A 22203-nucleotide genomic window follows, 5' to 3' on the forward strand; every position below is an offset into this window, starting at 1 on the left:
TGAATTCAGTTTGCTAGTATTTTGTTGAGGATTTGTGAATTTATATTCATGAGAGATTTTAGACTACATTTCTTTTTTTATAATGGCTTAATCTGGTTTTGATATCAGGTGATACTGGACTCATAGAATGGACTTGAGAGTTTTCCTTCCTTTTGTATTTTTTTTAAAGATAGTTTAAGAAAAATAGGTATTAACTCTTCATTAAATATTTGATAGAATTTGCCTGTGATACTGTCAGGTCCTGGACTTTCATTTTTGTTGTTGGTGGTGGTGGTGGTTTTTTTACTTTTTCTTTTTTTTTTTTTAGTTTTTTGATTACTGATTCAATTTCATTGCTGGTAATTGGTCTGTTCAAAATCTTGATTTCTTCTTGCTTAAGTTTTAATAGGTTATATGTTTCTAGGAAATTATCCATTTTTTCTAAGTTGTCCAATTTGATGGCTTATAAGTTTGCATAATAAATATTTCATAATGTAGGTATTCATAATATTACAATTGTTTGATTTCTGTGGTGTTGGTTGTTAGTTCTCCTCTTTCATTGGTGATTTTATTTGGATCCCCTCTCTCTGTTTTTTCCTTTTCTTTTCTTTTTTAATGAGTCTGGCTAGAGATTCATGCAACTAGTATTTTTATATACTGCTGTTGGTATGTAAGTTGACACAATACATGTACATAAAATATTTGGTGGTTTCTAGTAAGGCTAAAAATATCCTATTACCAATAATTTCACTCTTCGGTGTGTATCTCCCAAAATATGTCTATAAGTTTGCTAAAAGTAGTATATAAAAATATTAATAGCATCACCACTTGTGATAGGCCCAAACTGGATGCCAACCAAATAACCTTCAATATTAGATTAGGTAAATAAACTTGGGGGTAATATATAGCCATAGCACTGGGAATGACCAAAGTACTATTGCAAGTGATAACATAAATCAATTTCATAAGCTTGACATTTAGCAAAAGAATATTGACACAAAATTATTACATTCTAGGTTTCTGCTTTTTAAAAAGGCAGAATCTATGCTGTTAGAAGAATTGATAGTAATGTTACCTACAAATGACATTAATCACTTGAAGGAAATATGGGAGACTCTTAGAGATCTACTAATTTCAAATTTCTTGGTTTCATATTGTTTATCAAAGAGCATTCATCTTATGATACTTTAAGCTATATACACTAGGTATTTTATTCTTCAGTAAAATTTTAAAAAATAGGGTACAAATACTAACCAATATGTAAAATTATTCTATTTATAAAAATTAAAATACATTAAAATATATTTAAAATAATAACATAAAGAAAAATTGTAAGATATATGTGGATTGGCAGAAGCAATACATAAAAGGAATCAGTTTTCCCTAAATTTATCTAAAAATATTAGTTATATCTTAATAAAATTCTCAACAGGCAATTTCACTTGTTTTTGATACTTACGAAGTTTGAAAAACCAAAACTGTAATATACAGAACTGAAAAATGAAAGCCTAGATAGTCTTAAGAAAAGAGAACAAGTCAGGAGGGCTTTCTCTAGAAGATATAATGATGTTTTATAAAACTTTAGTAATTAAGCAAATGCACAATTATAGACCGTAGACCAATATGGCAAATTAAAAAAGGTCAGAAACGATCTTACACTTAGAGTGTTGGAAAATAGAAATAAAACCTAAGTCTCCTCCCCAGAAGATCTCTTCACAAAAGTAGAAAAGAAAGAAAACAATTTCATTTTTAAATAAAACCTTAAGCCAGAATTTGATATCCACTAAGAAATTATAAAGACCAAAAAAAAAAGTTATCATTTTAATAGCCAAATAGAAAGCAACCTACTTGTGATAATTATTTTTATATATCAACTTGATTGCGCCACAGGGTGCCCAACTATTTGCTCAAATATTATTCTGGGTGTGGCTGTGAGGGTGTTTCTGGGTGCATTAACATTTGAATTGGTAGACTGAGTAGAGTAGATTGTCCCCTCTAATGTGGGTGGACCCATCTAAAGCATTGAGGATCTGAATAGAACAAAAAAATCTGACCATCCTATTAGAAACAATTTGTCTTGCCTGAATGCTTTTGAGCTAGTGCATCATTTTTTGGTTTTGGTTTTGGTTTTTCCTGTCTTTGGCAGAAGGGAAAAATTAGCCCTTCCTGGATTTAGTGCCTAATAGCCTTCAGACTGAGACTATCAGCTCTCCTGGTTCTCCTGCTTTGAGACTAAGGCTGTAACTATACCATCAACTCTCCTTTGTCTCCAGTCTGAGGACGGCATATCTTGGGACTTGTCAGTCTCCATGATTGCATAAGCCAGTTCCTTATAATAAATCTCTTTATGCATTGGTTTTTGTTTTTCTGGGGAACCCTAATACATTATTACATAAATGTTCTCAAGATAAACAATAACTAGTGTTAGATTTAGAGCATTTGACAGCATTTGTCATATATAGTTCCTTCTAAATTCACTTAGTAGTTGGGCTGACCATCTGTGTTTGTGTACTGGCTTTATCCAAAGGAAAATAATCTTCTCCTATGTTTTATGACAAGATCATAGTTTTCAAACTTGGAGTAAGATGTCAGTCCATCAGCTAAACTCAGCCTCTTACCCTTTCACAGACTGAAGATAAGGGTGCTTTTTAACTTGATAATTACATATTAAAGAGATGATTCTTAGGCTCCTGAGAAAGCCAACCCTGGGTCTTAAAGCTGACAAGAGGCTCCTTTAGGTTTTGAAATGATTTACATATATTTTACAGAAACAGAGAAAGAACTACGCATTTTCTAAAATAAATACTCTGAGTGCTTGGTGGCACAGTTGGTTAGGCATCCAACTCTTAGTTTAGGCTCATTGTGATCTCAGGGTCATAAGATCAAGCCCCATATCAGGCTCTAAATGAGTATGGAGTCTGCTTGAGATTCGCTCCCCTTCTTCTACCTCTCCCTTTGTCCTCTCTCTTTCTAAAATAAATAAATAAATTTTTAAAAAATAAAATAAATACTCCAAGAAAAGGGAGGGATAAGTCTTTTCCCTTATTTTTAAGGAGAACTTAGGCTCTTATTTTTTTATTTATATTTGTCCTTAAAATCTCCTACCCGTGTTATAATATTTTTTACAATTTTCTAGTTGTTTTTTCTTTTCTTTGGACAAGTTGCAGATGTCTAAATATCCAGCAAGTTCAGAGTAAAATAAAAGCAAACCCGTTATCAGAATAATGATGGAATAGCTAAATTACTGATTCTTTTTTAAAAACCAGCATATCATCTGCCTTTGAGGAATAGCCTTTGAATATGCCATAACCACTGATAAATGGTTGAATCAGATCTTTTTTTTTTTTAAAGATCTTATTTATTTATTTGACAGAGAGAGATCACAAATAGGCAGAGAGGCAGGCAGAGACAGAGGGAGAAGCAGGCTCCCCGCTGAGCAGAGAGCCTGATGTGTGGCTCGATCTCAGGACCCTGAGATCATGACCTAAGCTGAAGGCAGAGGCTTAACCCACTGAGGCACCCAGGCGCTCCTGAATCAGATTCTTGATTCAAAATGCACAAAAAATATTTCTTGGTGATCCATTTATTTTATAAACTGTTGTGATGGTTTTATTGCTTTCAAGTCTAAATGATTAAAAATCTATTATTTAGTAGTTCCTTATGAAGGCTTACCCAATCCAAGCCTAAGGAATAGCTTAGGTTGGAGCCTGATAATCTAAATTTTTAATTAAGAGTTTTCCTTGAAAAGCCCAGTAAATATCTCTTGAGTTTCAGTCAATCCCATGCCATCACCCTTATATGACTTTTATTTTAAGCTCTTTATTACATGACTTTTATTAATCCCTTTAGTAATGGTTCTATTTTTCCAAATAATTTTCTCCAGATATGAAATGCAAAGACATCCGTGGCCATCAACTGTTATCATAGTTTTATAATAAGGTACCCATTGAAAAGTACAGAGTTAATTTCCGGTCTTTAATGTATATGGTTCTAATGGTTTTAAGCCCTTATGGACTTAAGGTTTTTTTATTGGGGCTAAATCAGTTATTATACTATGATAGCAAAATCTCCATGAATAGCAGCCATTTACCTTTGTTTATTTATATTATATCCAAAGTTAATTGAGTGACAGTAGATCTCTCTTTTGCAGACTCCATATACAGTTGTTGGATTTCTGTTTGTCTATTATTTAGATGGTTTTCTTTTTCTTTTTTTTTTAAATTTTTTAATTAATATATAATGTATTATTTCCTTCAGGGGTACAGGTCTGTGATTCACTTCTACACTATCCTTCCAATCAAACCAACTACCTAAACAATTTTGTGTCGAGTTTGGAGCCTGAGTACCCAGGTGCATACTTTTACTTTTGTTATTATCAGCAATTACTGATAAAAATGGTCTGTCTTCTGCACTGTCAGTAACCAGATTGTGGGACTTCTAAATCGAGGTGTCCTTTAACTGGAATGAGAGAATTAGAAATAAGATTGTGGGACCATTACTGAAAAGATAGAAAATAATAATGAAACAAATGATATGTTCATTTTCTAATAAAATGTGATTCTTCAATAAAGTAATTGAAATAAACCAACTGTGAATAGGACACCAAGGCAGTCTGTGGCATTTGTAATCTATTGGAATTCCTCCTTCTATTTTAGTAGTTAAGAGTTCTTTACTAACTAGTAGTTAGTTTACCACTGGTATTGTTACTCATCTATCTTAGCTGCTAACTCAAGAAACAAAATGGGTGGGCTCTGGTAGAGTGCCTTGGCCAACTGCTCTATCCCAGGGAACCCTGAGGGGTCTGAACAAATCTAAAGCATGGCTCTTAGCTGGGTTTGACAACACTGTTGCCAAACTAACTCAGATAAACTCATCTCAAGAGAAGCCAATAACTCAAGAGATGAGTTGACAGGGAGAAATTTATTTTGGGTGCCAGCAGCCAGGGGGGTTGGCAGGCTCAAGTCTTAATAACTAACTTCTCTCTGCTGTCAAGATGGACAGCTAGAGTTTTATAGAGAGAGGTTCGAAACAGTAAGTGTAAGACAGCAGGCAAAAAGCACATGATCATGAGTGGGGGTCAGTTTGTGTTCAGTGGTGACCATAAGCATGAAATGGGATGCATGTGGGGCATGGTCTTGTAGGCATTCCTGTTGCTATCAGAGCTTTTTTGGTCTGACTGTTGGAATGTTCTGGTCATTGCAAAACACCTTCCTCAATGCCTCATGAAAATGCGGTAAGAAAGAAGGATAATGGGTTTCAGTTAGAGCATGAATTAAGCGGGTCTTATCCATTACTGTTTTAAGTGTTGAGTTCAAAAGTTGGGTAAGAGGGATTGGCTGACAGTGTCAGTCTAGAAATCTCAAGTTCTTTGTAGGAAACAGAGACCAGTCCTCTTGAGGTGCTGGCTTCACATAGTAAGTGTGAATCCAGTTTTGATTTATTTTTGTATTCTTTTTTTTTTTCTTTACTTTGCTAGCCAGATGCATAATCAGCAACACTTGACAAGGTTTCTACAATGAGAAAAGCTCTTTTAAGTATTGAACATGATTATAAGAGGATTGACTTAAGTCAGGTATAGGACATGGGCTCAGACCCAAATGTATAGGTCTGCTAAACACAAATTTAAAGGGAGAAATCCAGTGCTTACTTCCAGTGCCCTCTAATTTTTAACAAGGCCAATGGTAAAGCTCTAGGACATCTTAACATAGTAGGCTGCAGAATTTAAACTCATGTGTAGTTAGAATTTGATTCACTTGCTCTACTTCTGCAGAGTCCTGAGGCTTCTAGGAATCTGAAACATTTGCATACTTCTTATTAGAGCAGAAATAAAGTGACTTCCTTGGCCCCACTCAATGTGCTCTGGTATCCCAAAAGTGGGATTTATGTGTATTGATGTTGCAGGATTTCTTTTCCTTTGGTGCTCACTGTTCTTGATCACATCACTTTGAAGAATGAAGAGGTCTATAGACCAGACAGTGTGGTGGGCAGCAAAGCCAAGTTTATTGAGCCATAGAAAAGTGATAACACAAAGCACCCAAAAAAGGAGGGGACCCGAAGGGCTGCCACCAGAGTTTCTAACTGTAGGGGTTTTTATGGGCTTGTTGGTGGGCTGTTTCAATCTGGTTAAGCTTCGCTGCTCCTGTCATCCAGTCAGGTTTTCTCCTCTATCTATCACATAGGAAGGGGTGATGAGCTCCTTCCAGGGTGATATAAAATCCTTTTAAGGGTGGTTTCCTTTTAGAGTGGGGAGGATGCCTTGTCCCTCCCCACCTTTCTTCCAAATATCCTTCATCAGTAAGAAAAACTTTTTTACTGGCTGCATATGAGCTTTTGACACGGTGAGACTTGAGACTATCACATATCATATATACTATATCTAGACAAAAATCTTACTTTTACCTATCTTTTATAATTAGCGTTATGAAATCCAACTTCTTCTATTAGGTTTCTAATAACTTTGGTCAGGGAGACTTTGTATTCTACTTCGGAAGGGACCTGCAAGGAATTCTGCTGGCAAACAGCACATCCTTCTAATACACTTTGAATTATTTCATCTTTTCTGTAGGCATAGTAAGAAGCTGTTGTCTTTAAAATCTCCCTTTTAGGGGCAGCTGGTTGGCTGAGATGGTTAAGAGTCTGACTCTCGGTTTCAGCTGAGGTCATGATCTCAGGATCGTGAGATTACAGCCCACGTGGGGTTCCAGGCTCGTGGGCATGGGACCGCTTGATATTCTCTCTCTCCCTTTCCCTCTACCCTTCCCATCCCCCTCAGCTCACACCCCACATACACTCTCTTTCTCAAAAAATAAAATAAACTTTCTTTTATACAATGATTTTGTTGATTACACAACACTAACCAATCAAATAGGTGGGAGAGGAGATGTGTTTGATATTTCCCATAGCCCAGTCAAATTTTCTATTAGCCTTTTTCATAACCCATGTGCCCATTTTCTTTTGTGAAGCAGAGTTTTAAAGATGAATAAAAGTTTCTTTTCATTGTATTAAGAGTGAAGCCTCTATATTTGTAGTCTGTCATGTTTTCACAGCAGCCTTTGCAATTCTGTCAGCAAAATTATTGCCTTAGAAACTTCATGCTTACACCCTGTGTGAGCTCTACAATGAATTGCTGGTATCTAAGCCGGCAGCTGTAAAACTGACAAACCAGCTCTCAATTCTTCACGAGATTTTTTTGTTGTTGTTCTCATTCAAATAAAAATTTCTCTATTAAAAAGAAATGCTTTGTTGCATGAAAGACACCAATCATATACTTATTATTATTGTTATTATCACCAGAGAGAGAGAAAGAAGAGAAAGAAAGGGAAAGAGAGAAGTCAGAATTTCTAACCCCAAAGAAATCCAATTATAACATTATGCTTATGGGAGAAAAAGATATTTTCACTTATATTTTCTTCTTGATGTTTCTTCTTGATTGAGCTTAAAAGTTTTTGAAATCCCCTCTCAAATCTCAATATAAGTTCTATTTCTTACTAATACTTCATAGTATTCTGATTTTATATCTGGCTATTACTGATAGTTGCATAATAATTCTCAGATAATACTACATGATTGAATTATAACTTACTTAGGCCAATTTATTGAAAATCATGAGATATTTAATATTCTGTTAAATTTGATCACCCAGAGGTATAAAGTGACCACTAAATGCAGATCACCTTAATAGACAAAGGACACATGGAAAAATAAAATGATACTAAAAACAAAATGAAACGACCTGGATTCTGCCATTCAATTGGTAATTTATCACCTGGCTGGTTCTGCACAAGTTATAGAGTCTTTTGAACTTAATTCTAATCTTAAAAACAGAGAAAATGGTATCTATTTATATTCTCTGAGTTGTAGTAAGATAATAAAGAAGATAGAAAAGAAAGCCTAGAGTCTGGGGATCTGACTTGGACAACAAAGTACAGGGCTACATGATACTCAATGACATTCTAAATATAGGCTTTAAGAACATGTTTGTGATAAATGAGTGTACAACATAGTAACAATTCTCCCAAGTACTTTCTTGTTTCTCTTTTACCATTAACATTTTAACCAATTCTTATTAATCGCAATTTCATTTTATGCAGGAGACATGACTGAAATCTAAGTATTCTTTGAACTTTAACCCTTAGAGTTTTCTAAATCTGTGGGGTTTATACTAAATTAGGCCAAATATATTTATTTTGGGATTTTAATTAACCTCTACTATGGAGTCTATTTGTCATTAGCAACATTGTCATTTTTTTTATTAATCCCTCCCAAATCACTGTTCCTTGGCATTTTCTACAAACTGCCACCAGCAAGGACAAGAAAACAGTATTCTAAACAGATTCCATTAAAATAGGCCAGTATTCTTTACCTATTTAACTTTTAGCATAACTTTGCATATAACCATGCAAAGGGCATTTTTATATATATGATTGCGTCACTAAATAATTTTAATGATAAACAACTCTAACAAATTTTTAAATATATATATTTTGTAATTATAGAAATGGGTATTAAACAGGCCCTATGCCTTGTAGCATTCAATATTATAAATTGAGAAAGTCATGTATGATTTAGTGAGAGAAATCACTATTGGCTGAAATAACATAAACTAGGTCTAAATGTTCTTGATGTAAGCCATAGAAACACTTTATAGTTACTACTGAGATTTTCTGCTATAATGAATTAATATCATCTATGGATGATAAGAATATCTGCCTAAAACAAAAATATATATATATATCTCTACTATTCACATGTACTTTGCATTTATGGATGTAATGGAAAGTAAAAATGAAAAAAAATTATCAGTCATCATGTATAAGTTTTACAATTTAAGGGACTTAAAATAAATTCTTAAAAGTCTCGATGTCAACATTCTTTTTGAAATTTCTAAAAGTCTAGATGTTAGCATCCTTTTTAAATATTTAAAAATTTAAAACATTATATAAATGAGATGATATTATGGCAGATTTCTATAATGTTAGCAAAGAAATATAAATTATATAAGTAAGTCCTTTACCATTTCTTCGTCTATTTATGACAATGCTCTAAACAACAGTAATAGATTTGGGATATGTAGCTACTGAGTCATTTTTGTCCTACAACATGATTCCTAACTTACTCAAGTTTACTTATCAAGATGTAATAAAGTTCACTTTCCAGGTAATAACAAATATAATGTCCCTTGCTACTGGTATTTTTAAAGATTATTTTATTGCAGTGAATGCTATCAGGACAAAATATAGCACCTAAAATGCATATATTTTTAAAAATTTTCTATTTGTAATGTTTGTTTCTATTTGAGTGTTTGTATCTATTGTAATGTTTGTTTCTATTTGAGTGTTTGTTTCTGTTAACAGTTATAAAAGTGTTTCTTATTTGTTCAAATTCAAATTGTATTCAATACATCATAAACTGTTTTTTGATTGCAGTGAGTAATGCAGTCACACTGAAGTTTTCTGCTATATCATATAGGCAATATTCTAAGAAATAGTTTTCAACTGACATATGTGGTTATTGTTAAAGTATAATTTTTCAAAAAGTAAAACCGTGAATTTCATGCAAATACAAAAAGAACCTGTGTCATAGATTTTATTAAGCTCATTGATTAATGAGGATGCCAATAATATATTAAAACTGGCTTAGATCAGAAATGGGCTCAGATATATATTTTCTGTAAGAAAAAAAATTGATTTACAAAACTGTGACCAGGGATTCTTTGTACTACAATGGTCAGGAAACATTTGCATAACTTTAATTTTCTATAAATTTATTTCTCCCTGAGCAGAGTTGTAAAGTAGCCTAGTTAATAAGAAAGATAGTCAGTTGTTCACATCTACACTAAATCATCTAATCCTAGAGAGTGTGTAAGATAACTCCCAGAAATCCACTGACTGAAAGGATACACAGTAATCTTGGTTTTAATCCTTTCTAAACCTTGGAAAAATTTTTTGTACAGTATTCATTTTTTGGATAGAGATATTATAGATTCACAGTTTAAATTTGTGTCTTATAAAATTCTGTGAAGTACATGGAGTCATAAAATTTTCCATACACACACATTAAAAATCAGTTACGTGTGTGTGTATGTGTGTGTGTGTGTGTGTGTGTGTGTATGTATGTATGTATGTACAGGTATATATTTATGTGATATAATAAATTTTCAGTGCTACTAAATGATGAAAAGCAAGGGAACACTAAGCATAAAAATACTTATTTTCGAACTAGTATTTTTAGCCAGTGTAATTTGTAACTGTGTTTTACAATAGGAAGATACCACTCAGACATATGAGAGCTAAGGAACTTTCTTGAGATTTACTCAGGTAAAACAAGGGATTGATTAAACAAAAATGTAGATATGTGATTTTGGAAAAATGGCTCCAGTACATTTGTAAGAAATAAATTCTACTTTCACAGCTTCGATTGGCAAAGAAATTTATATCCCTATAATTATTTAAATCATTTTTAATGTTTTATACATTTAAAAAAATCATATGAAAACTTTATGCAGAATCCGTTGTGGTAAAAAAAAAAAAAACTAAATTACAACTTTGGAAAATCCAAATTGACCTATGGCTACCACTGAAACTGGAGCAAAGAAAAAAGGCTAAAAGTGTGAAGGAAAATGTTGGTGCACTCCTAAGAGTTGAAATAATTATACTGAGAAGAGTTTAATGTAATAATATTTTAACTGAAATAAATTCTCATAAGAGAAATTCACATTAGAATTACCCTGAAATACCATTTTTCAGTTTGAAACAATCTAATGGTTTAATAATATATTTTGTTATGCAGCTGTGCAGAAATAGATAATTCAGTTATTGTTATGGTTGATGGAAATGCAACTTTCATGGAAGAGGGTATGGCAAAAAAACAAAACAACCCACAGACATTTTTCTTTTCATTTAGTAGTCCCCATATTAAGGGTCTACCCTAAACATTCATTGAAAAAATATAAAATTAACACATAGAACTTTTATTGAAGTACAATTCATAATAACAAAAATAAAATATAATTAATAACTGGACACATTGGGATATTGGTTAAATAAACTGTGATAAACTGACAAAAGGGACTCAACAAAATGGAGAAATGCATAGATGTAAAAAGGAAAGAAAGCATTTTTAAAAATAAATTACTAATAAATAATCTTTAGGAAATGTGCACAGTATTCCTAGTTTAATCTAAGAAAATGCAGGTACACTCATACCTACTACATGGATACAAACATATGTAGTTATGTATATGTTTGTAGTTTTTAAATGGTTATCTCTGAAGGAAAACAGAGAATGGAAAAGTCATGGATATAAATTAGTCTTTCTTTAGATATGCTTTGCTTTGACTTTATATTAATAGAAATGTATATGCCAGTTTAAAATAAAATGAAAGAAACATCCTTAAAAATATAAAGTAAATAATACAAATGAATTTCAAATTTTAGCTATCCCAAGTGACTTTAATGCACAGTAATTGACTATCCATCTCTAATGAGATATACTATATAAACAAAAGCACAATTATGACCATATACATGTATGTATATAAATTATTTAGTAATCAAATTGTTAATGGTAATTTTAGTAGTACTGATACTTTTTCTTTTTCTTTTTTTTTTTTTTTAAGATTTATTTATTTATTTATTTGAGAGAAAGAGATCACAAGCAGGCAGAGAGGCAGGCAGAGAGAGAGAGAGGGGAAAGCAGGCTCCCGCCGAGCAGAGAGTCCAATGTGGGGCTCGATCCCAGGACCCTGAGACCATGACCCGAACGGAAGGCAGAGGCTTAACCCACTGAGCCACCCAGGTGCCCCTGGTTTGCTTGTTTTAACTGTGGATGTATGGTGGTTATGAATACATGATAATTCATTCACCACTTTGATCCACCACTTTGGCTTGTGCCAAGCTGCAACAATCTTACTTTACATAATTTACACATTATATGTGTAAATGACAACCCAAGGTAAAGGGCAAATAATGTTCTGGTGTTATATAGATATATTTTGATCTTGCTGTATAGGACTGCAAATGGTATGACATTTTGCTCCTACTTGAAAACTAAAACATTAGTCTGCTAAACTAAAAACTTAAAATGCTTGCAGAAAACAGAAGAAACCTGTTAAAACAGAAGAAACCTTTACAAACAAAAAAAGGAGTTTATTATTACTTGTGGCCATAGCAGTAGCTAGACTATTATCACTCTAACTTTGGTTCCCTGAGACCAAGTCCCGTAGCGTGGTGTAAAGAAGCTTAAACAAACTACCACAGATCAATAATACCTTTATTTCTCTCCCCGAGGAATTGTAAAATAGCCTAGTCAGTAACAAAGCTGATCAACAGTACTCACATATACAAAATCATGTCATCGCAAAGGGTACGTCAGACAACACCCAGCACCCCCCACACAGAGGATTATATTAAAGGAGAAAGATCCAGAGTTCAAGGAGCCAGTAACTTTCATAATGGAAAGTAAACATGTCTGACTTGCTCCAGAGAAAACATGATCTTCATTATACTGCAAAGTGAGCAAACCCATCTCCCACAGAGACAGGTTCTGTCTCAGCAGAACGAAATTCAAAACCCAAGGGAAAGAGGTTGAGGTGATCCAGTCTGTGGCCTCTGTGGTTAAGGATACAAGCAGAGCAGTGAGGAGCAGAGACTAGATGGAGTTTGGGAGAGAGCCATCAGCATATTTAAGTTTTTCAGTTCATTAGTTTTACTTCACAGTGATTGAAATCTCATGTGTTTAATTTTCTCTGTGAGCTCTGGATCCCCAGGCAAAATTTATCAGCAGGTGATAACCCTAGGACAGGGATAATGCCAAGACAATAGATCATGCTTCTGCAGATGTTTCTAGAGAAGTACAAGAAACGAGTTCATGAAGGGGATCTGCTAATGTTATACTCTCTGTATTTACCCTGGTGATGCTCTTTAAAGAGCTAAGTTTTTATCTATTAATCCTCAAGGATAGATACTGAGAGACTGTCTATGATCACTGTTCATTGTAAAAATGCCCTACGCACTCCCTACCAAAATTAATTGGGCTATATTCTCATGCAGACCAATCTTCCTAAAGCTGCATTGGACTTGCTGCTTTCCTGACTATAGTACAATACAGTAAGGCATTGTGTAAATCACAGTTTTCAGTAATAAAAAGCATGGACATAAAAATCTCTCCTGCTGCTTTTACAATCCTACCTGTAGAGCTCTCCTGCTCTTCCCCAAGTATGGTGATTTTCTGCAATCCTTTCTTGTTCAGAGAAGACGTGACATATACTCTATGGTTAGATGTCAGCATTTTCTCTTTTACAGTGCCTTTGCAAAAAACGAGTTGGAATAGAAATCACAACCAAAGATTAGATTGTGTGCCTTCTCTCGCAGGCTTCTACTGTGCTTGGGTTCGAGAACCCAGAGCACCTTTTGTTACATTTTTCATAAAATAAATTATCTGTATTCCATCTGGCAGAGGACAAAGGGCAATTGCTGCTTTCAACAGCCCACTGGTTTTTAGCTATGTGCATTATTTTCAGTTTAAATTCTGAGAATCTCAAGAACGATATGAAGTAATTATTTCTCATCAGGTCTATATAAAAATGTCAACTCTCCCTGTTTAATTCCCTGCATCCACAATAGTTGTTTTAAGCTTTCTTCTGATGATGTTTTCCCCTCAATTGACTTTTGTATTTATTTTAGCTATTTTACTTCATTTCACTCAGGGTAGAGAAAGAAGAGAAAGAAGCATGGACAATCACCATGTCTAAATAGAAATACCCCCCTTCCAAGCCTTACTTCTGTGTCACCAGATTGGAGACTTTGAGATTCTAATGCACATCCAGTAACAATGAGCCTCTTTCTACAGATAAAACACACAATGCTTAAAGTCCTGTCTCTTAATATAGTTATAGAGCTCAGATTTTGTTTTCTATAACAGTATCCTTTTAACCTAAAAGTTGTAAGACTAATTCTTCTATTCACAGCTGCAAGTGTCCTTAATTTACTCATTTAAGGAACACCATGACCTAGAAAATTTCTTTATGATGCACTCTTCAGAGCAAAGAAAATTAGGGTAATATTTCAACTTAAATATTTTAGATTCTAATTATATGTGTGTTCTAATCACATTGCATGAATATATATACAAATACAATAGAAGAATACACACCCACAACATAAGAAAGTTATATTCTCATAGCATACTTAGCAAATATTTTCTATTAGATTTTTTTCCCTATTGTTCCACTGTCATGAAAAGAATTGAGCGAAAGAGGCTCTTAGAAAATAAGAAAGCTCTTCAATGTCAAACCAAAGGTCAAGAGAATTTTTCATAAGAACATCAGATAAAATTTCCAAATTCTGTGCTCAGTAATTTAGAGTTTCTTTGAAAAGACTTGACTTTTGAAGTGCAGTTTTAATCATAATTTTAGAAATAAGAGTATTATGTCGTAAAAGATCTTCAGTACAGATAATAGGAAACTCTTCTGTTTCATTCCTCTTTCAAATGTCAATGTGAATTTAATATATTTTATATATTATCGGTATCAGAATAGTATCTCAATATAAGTCAGTTCTGAGGATTCCTTCAAGACTTCTGCAATACATTATCTCAGAAGTACTTTGTCTTCAAGAAATGTTCTTTAATTAGTTCTCTTTTCCAAAGGGACCACCTCTAAATGATATACTGGTGTCGCAAAGAATGAATATGACCTTTCGTTGACCTAATTGAGAAAGTAAACTTTATTTATAAGAGGTAAAATTATATAAAATATGCTTATCACAGCAGAGGTAAATAAGCATATTATAAATCTATCTAAATAACTAGTATTTCAACATATATTTTTGATACCTTTCTATGTAGTGTATTGAACTTGGTGTAATGTTGTTAGGAAAGTGCTAAAAGCCTTCAAAAACTTTTAAACAAAACAGTTGTTGGATTAGGAGCCTTTTTTTTTTTTTTAAGATTGTGTTTATTTGAGAGAGTGAGGGTGAGAGAGAACACGAGAGAGCGGGGTGAGGGGGAAATAGGGTGAGGGGCAAAGGGAGAAGCAGAGTCCCCTCTGAGCAGGGAGGTGGATGTGGGACTCAATCAGGGACTCCGGGGTTCATGACCTGAGCTAAAGGCAGACACTTAACTGACTGTGCCACTCCGGTGTCCCAATTTAGAAGTCTTAGTAAAATGAAGGCATACTATTTCACTTATTTAAATGGCAAGACCATCATAGGATTTGTAGTATACCCACTTATCTAAGGCAACTTATTTAACCCTGTAATCAGGAAAGAACTAGATGGCAACTGTAGAATCACTGAGGCATATCCAGGAATAATTTAGCTGTAAATTAAAACTTAATTCTCCATTTTTGATATTGAATGCTAATAATGTATTTAGATTTTATCCATAGGTTGAATTTTTTTTTTAAAGAATTTTTTTAGAGGTTTTATTTATTTATCAGAGAGGGGGAGGAGAGAGCAAGCACAGGCAGACAGAATGGCAGACAGAGGCAGAGGGAGAAGCAGGCTCCCTGCTGAGCAAGGAGCCTGATGTGGGACTCGATCCCAGGACGCTGGGATCATGACCTGAGCCGAAGGCAGCTGCTTAACCAACTGAGCCACCCAGGCGTCCCCATAGGTTGAATTTTAGAAACACATGAGCAAAGGGGACCAAAAGGAAAGAGGGATAAACCAAGAAACAGACTTCTAGTTATAGAGAACAAACTGGAAATTACCAGGGGGAGATAGGTGGGAGGGTGGTGAAATAGGTGATGGGTATGAAGGAGTGTCATTGTTGTGATGAGCACGGGGTATTGTATGGACGTGTTGAATCACTATATTGTACACTTGAAACTAATAAAATACTGTTTAAATGAATGAATAGCTATACAAACAAACTGGGTAAATTGCTAGGAAGAGGAAAATCCATAGGGAAACAGTATTTCCACCTACTACCATTTCCTTAATTTAGACATTGTAGGAAAAAAACAGAAGAAAAGTTAGTAAAAGTACCTAAACTTTGGACGTCATCATTAAAGAGTATGAGCTAATAGACACATGTAGAACTCTGCTCCTCGCTCCTGAATAATATACTTTCACTTCAAGTTATAACAAAAAATATACTGGGCTATAAATCAAATATCAACAACAACAAAAAGGACTGAAATTGTGAAGGGGATATTGTTTGGACATAATGTAATTAAGCTAGACATTATAAACAAATAGATAAACATGAAATTCTCCCTGTGTTTGGGAAATACAAAGCATATATCAAAATAAACTTTATGTGAAAGAAAAAAATAGAAGCCCCATGGATAAAGAAAAGAAGAAAGAGAAAGGGTAGTAGAAGAACAAAATAAAAATAGAAAATAAAGAAATGGAATGAAAAGAGCAAGGTATAGCAGAATAGCATAAAAAAAAATCTGTGATCCCTGGTATTACAAAATTTTTTGTGATATATGTATTACAGAAATAAGATCTATGGATTGGGCCTGGAAAGTGAAAAATAGTAAATTCTTATTGTGTAATATGACCTATCTATGCCAAAACAAAACACAGTAAATTCTTACTGTGTAATATGACCTATTTTTGCCAAAACCATGAGAGAAAGAATGCTGTCCTTCAAAACTCATTCTAGATATTGGGTCACAAATACAGAAAACAAAGTCTGTGTTGAGGAAGAGGGAAGGACACTAAGAGGGCTGGAGGTGGGGATTAAAATTGCCTAAAATACTTAGCAAATTATGAATCTCTTAAAGATTATAGAGTAAGTAAGCAGATGTTCAGAGGAGCAGATAGAAGAAGAGTCAATGGCACTTTAGGAGTTGGATAAGTACTGATTATAAAATCTAAATTTAGCAAGCAGGTATAGGAAGATATATTTGGAATATTAATCTGTGATGGGTTGATTACTTGAGAAATCAAGCTATGTCTACATACTCCTCCCACTGTCATTCTTTCAGACTACCCCATCTATTATGTCACATTATGGGATTTCCATTTCTTCCTGGGGACAGTTGAGCAGGAACCCCATTTAGGTTCCAAATTAAGATCATTTACAATTCTGAATGGGAGATAATGTAACTTATTTAAACACTGGTGCAATTTGAAATAAGTTGTTAAAATCAATTGCCCACTTACCCGCCTCCACCTATCTGTGGAAAGTAAAATAGTCCTTTGAATATAGAATAGGAGTCTGAGTGAGTGAAGGAGTATTGACAACAGTGACGCCTTCTCTGGGCCTTCATTTTGTTCATGTTCCCTAAATGGCCTCTCTTGGGGCTACATGTTTCAGGTCTCCTCAGGATGAATATACATACCTTAGAATTGCCCACCAAGGCCAGCATGGGGCAGGCTTGCTCTGGCCTCCCACGAAATCTGTTAGAGATAACATAGTCTTTGCTCTCCCTGATGCACAGGTGACATCCTAAGATCTAATGAAAGATTAGCTGTCCATTGAGTACACACAAACCCTTTGAGGTGCATGCAGACTCTTATCTCATTACAGTGCATTTCCCTTCACTATCTAAAATCTGTGGATTAAGGTCCAGACTCTGCGGAGACTGTGTAACTGCATCTATCATCCTGTGCCTTGTTCCCCTGGTCAGTAAGTTACCCTGAGTGAAACTGTGTGAACTGTGTGGAGTTGCCTGCTTCATTTTCAGTCTCAAAGAGCCTGCAAAGTTTGGGGAATACTTTATTATCTCTCCCCCATCTTCTAACAGAAAGATTTACGGGTAAAGTGCTGAAAGTGAGAAGCCATGTCAAGTACTAGATTGCTGTTTGGACTTCCTAAGCAAAGTCTCAGAAGAAAAGCTAAGAAAGTATGTGGTTGATGAGATGGCCCTGTGTGAATTTTGGGAAGGTCAGTGATAGAAAAGACTGCCTTACTATCTTCCAGTTGGAGTTTCAGTGAAGCAGTCACCTAAATATATGTTATACTCTCAGATTTGAGGTGGATTGATGTTTAGTCATAAATTTTAACATTGACTTATCCTAAGTTCTAAATGATACAAACACTGAGGAGCAAGATGGAAGTAAACTCCTCATCCACTAATGACCACATTAATGAGCCCAATAATATACAAGCTAGAAAAAGGGAATATAAATTAAGGACATGGTGGTAGATGAAAATGCTCTTTCTCTATAGACCTGTATATGAGAATTAACTGTCTAGGAAATGAAGTCACATGATAGTCTGTAGCAGATATCTTTTTTGCATGAAACATAGGTCCTAAAAAATGAAAAGCCACCCTAACACTGAAACAGTCAGACTTTCAATTAAAAATATTTTTTTCCAGAGGTGCCTAAGTGGCACAGTCATTTGGGCAACTGACTTTTGGTTTCAGCTTGAGTTGAGATCTCAGGGTTGTGAGAACTAGCCTTGCATGGGGCTCCATGCTGAACTCAAGAGTTTGCTTGGGACTCTCTCTCCCTCTCCCTTTGCAACCCCCCCTCCCCATGAGTAAATCTTAAAACAAAACATATTTTCTCCAGCAGGCAACAGTACTTGAAGTTTTCAAAGTGTTTAACTCATAAACATAGTGGAAGAAAGTCTCAAAGAGTTTTGAATCTGACTATCACAATTTTAATAAATCTAAGTCCGTGAAAACATTCATTGGAATGGACAGGGAGAAAATAACTGAGTAAGATTAAATTGCCTGCACTAGGGAGAGAAGGACCTCAGAAAAGTTAAATTCAGCTGTTAAAATGTTACCGTTTTTACTCATTTGTGTAACTTAAGAAACAAAACAAATGAGCAAAGAAGAGAAAGAAAAGAAAGGCAAACCAAGAAACAGACTTTAAAGAGTTGACAACAAACTGATGATAGGGGTAGAGGGATGGGTTAAATGGGTGATGGGCATTAAGTAGTGCATGTGTGATGAGCACCAAGTGTTGTATGGAGGTGCTGAATCCCTACATCGTACGCCTGAAACTAATATTACACAATATGTTAACTGGAATTAAAAAAAAACTTATAAAAAGAAAAAAAATGTGTAATAGTTTTTATTTCAAACAATGGAGCCTTACAGAGTTTATTTCTATAATATAAATACAGGTTTTAATTACTCCTCCAAAGAAGACATTATTTTACAGAGATAATGGATCAATATCTGGGTTGTAGAACCCCTCAAAATGTGTAACTAAGTTATTTTTTTCCATAAGTGTCTAATTTAGAGCTCATGGGAATGGCCAAGGACAGTGTGATACAAATGGTTAGTTTTTCAAAGCAAGTGGAGTGGAGAGGTGAGTGGGAAAAAGAAAAGCAATAGGAATCCCTATGCTTGCTGAAATTCTAGCTGCAAAAAAAAAACCAACACTGAAGTAGAAGTCAACAGAAATAAAGAGTTCAGCAAGCATAGGGATTTAAAGAGAGGTCTAAAGAGATCTAGAAACTTCACTAAAGGACTGAAATGAGGACAGAAATTTGGAGATGTTAAGCAGATATACAACCTCATCCTAAAGAAACTGTACTATTTAATAACTATCATACTTCTAACTTAATATTTAGAGTAGAAGGAACAATCCCTTCTCATAATACACACTTGGGATTGGAGATGGAGAAACAGAGGCAGTATCTTCACTCTTTGCCCCCAGAGCGCTATACCTAGGACCTCCTCCCCTGTTATTGTCTCTGAATCTTAAGGGGCATCCACATCAATGCCAGAACGAAGACAATTTATTCTATAATCCCCAGTGATTGTTAGAAAGAAGATTTGTGCTGTCTTGTAATTTTTGTAACAAATCCAGAAGGATAACAGCATCACTTATAGTAATTTGAGGTCCAAGTTTTAAAAGTTACAACTATATTAACATGAGGGGGAAGCTGAATTCAAATGAAAATTATTTCCCACATAAATTCACAAGTACAGCAACATAGTCATATAAATATTTTGTTCATTATCTCTTCTTAACATGGATTTATTACAAACAGATGGTGATTGAATAAAGTTTAATATACCATAATATTTTTTTTTTTAAAAAATACGATATTATACAGTAAAGTACAGACCTAGTGAAATTGTTAAAATAATCTTTCAGGAAATGCTGTAGTCCCATTCCCTAGTAGATACCTAAATTCCAATGAAAATGGTAGTTTGAGGTTTTGGAGTATTTAGAAAAAGAATGGTGTCTAACGTATACATTGAATCATATTATTGTATTTAAGTCACTTTTATATAACCTGCACTGAGATAAAATATTCTGGGTATGGAGATGTGTGGAAGAAGGAGAACTTGGTAAGTCCTGATACATCCATCCAGTCAACACTTACACAGAGAGAACCAGATAGTTGCCAGGCATTGAGCAGGATATTACAAACAAAATGGTGACCGTGACAGAACCTCACATGTGATCAACCTAGGTTTAGTTAGATCCCAACACTTATTTGTTTGATGACTGAATGTGTTCAAAATATCTGAGTTTGATTTATGTCTCTAACAAGGGCATGTTAGTTTTGCCAGTCATAATTTACCTGAGGTTTAATTTCTTCTCCCATAAAATAGATCAATGACATTTACCTTCCAGGGTGGATATAAGGATTATAGATGAGATAATATATAAAGTGAAAAAGAGTGTGTTGTAAGTGTAATTAAATACTTAAAACGTGATTTTTTTCCTCATTGTTTCTTGGAGGATTAGAAAATTTGTGGCCAACTAAATGGGCTTTTTGGAATCCATCCAATAGTAACTTCACTTGATAAAGTTTCATTCTGTTTTTTAAATTTATTTCCAAGCTGTCTGTTTGATTGTTTAACTTGTTAATTATCATGTGGCCTGTTGTGCCTAAATATGAAGAGTTAGGATTATGAGAAACAATGAACTGAGAATTTGAAATATTCTACATAAATAGAATATAATCTGTATCACTTTATGACATGTATTATTTTACTGGCCGATAAACACAAAAAGCATAACATAATCACAACACCTTTATTATTTATTTTCAAACAATGCCAATAAAGGATTCAATGCAGAATGTAGAATATTATAAAATCACTAAATGATAGGGCCAGGTAGGAGAATGTGAAAGAAATGCAGGGTTATTTTCATATTCTTGCTATTTTTTGGTTTCTACATTCTACTTCATATGGCTATAACTCATTGAGTCCAAGTCTGTAGGGTTCCATCTTTGTCTCAAGAAGACAGTTTTACATTTGTTACAGGGGAATTTAAGGATAACTTATCACTCTCTATTACCTACCACTATGAAATTTTGTTAGTATCCAGGTTTGGATTTTGTGTACTAGTTTGTATAACTGACTTTCTGTTTATCCCCATGTGGCTGAGAGTCTGTTTTTGTAATTTGTCTCATATATTATTATGACTAGGATAATGTCTCTGCTTTTTAGCAAACTTATTAATTGCTTTCAAGCATTAAGGTGCAAATAGTCCAAGTGTGAGCATTTCCTTATCTGTTTTCTCATTTAGATCATCTCCTATCCCATTCAAAATATATTCTATCAGTTGCTCTGTTAGATCACCGTTTTCTGCAAACTGAACTTCTTTGTGGCTTGTGACTCTGGGTCTGTTTTGATCTACCATCATCTCAGATTCTATAAGACAACTGAACCTGACCGCATATAATACTCTTCAGAGGACTGTAAATGTTTACAGCACCTTAGTTCTCGGTATTTCATCTCATTTAAAATTGTTTCTATTTTGACACATAACTGTTTGACCCTGAAATCCTTCTTATATGTGATTCTATTAACTTGGAATTTTTCTGTTATTTTTCCAGAATTTGAATTTTATTGGCTCTAATTTGCCTGCCTCTTTGACTATCTCAAGAGAGGAATCACAAATTTATTCAGCATTCTCAAAGCACAACCTCCTAACAGTAAGTTGACTAGCATCCTGTCCTGATCAACACTGGCATCATTTAGATTTGAAGAATCAGGCATTTACAATAATATCATTGTGTTCATCTTTATCTGTCCAATTTTGTTCAGGTTAATTAGTCCACACTTGGTCTAATTGAATCAATTAATCTAAGTTACCCCATGTGTGGACATAGAGTCATTTGTAGTATTCCTTTATTATCCATTTGTCATCAATGAGATCATCACGAATACCCTTTCATTTTTTTTGTCATTTGCTTTTTCCCTATTTTCTTGATTAATGGATAAGGAGATTTATCAGTTTGATTAGTCTCTTCAAAGAGCAGGCTTTTTGAGTTCATTGATTTTTCTCTATTGTTTTCTCTTTTCAATTTTTCTGAGTTTTGCTCTAATTTATTTGTTTTCTTATG

Source organism: Mustela nivalis (genome assembly GCF_964662115.1).
Source record: "Mustela nivalis genome assembly, chromosome: 15".
NCBI classification, from domain to species: Eukaryota; Metazoa; Chordata; class Mammalia; order Carnivora; family Mustelidae; genus Mustela; species Mustela nivalis.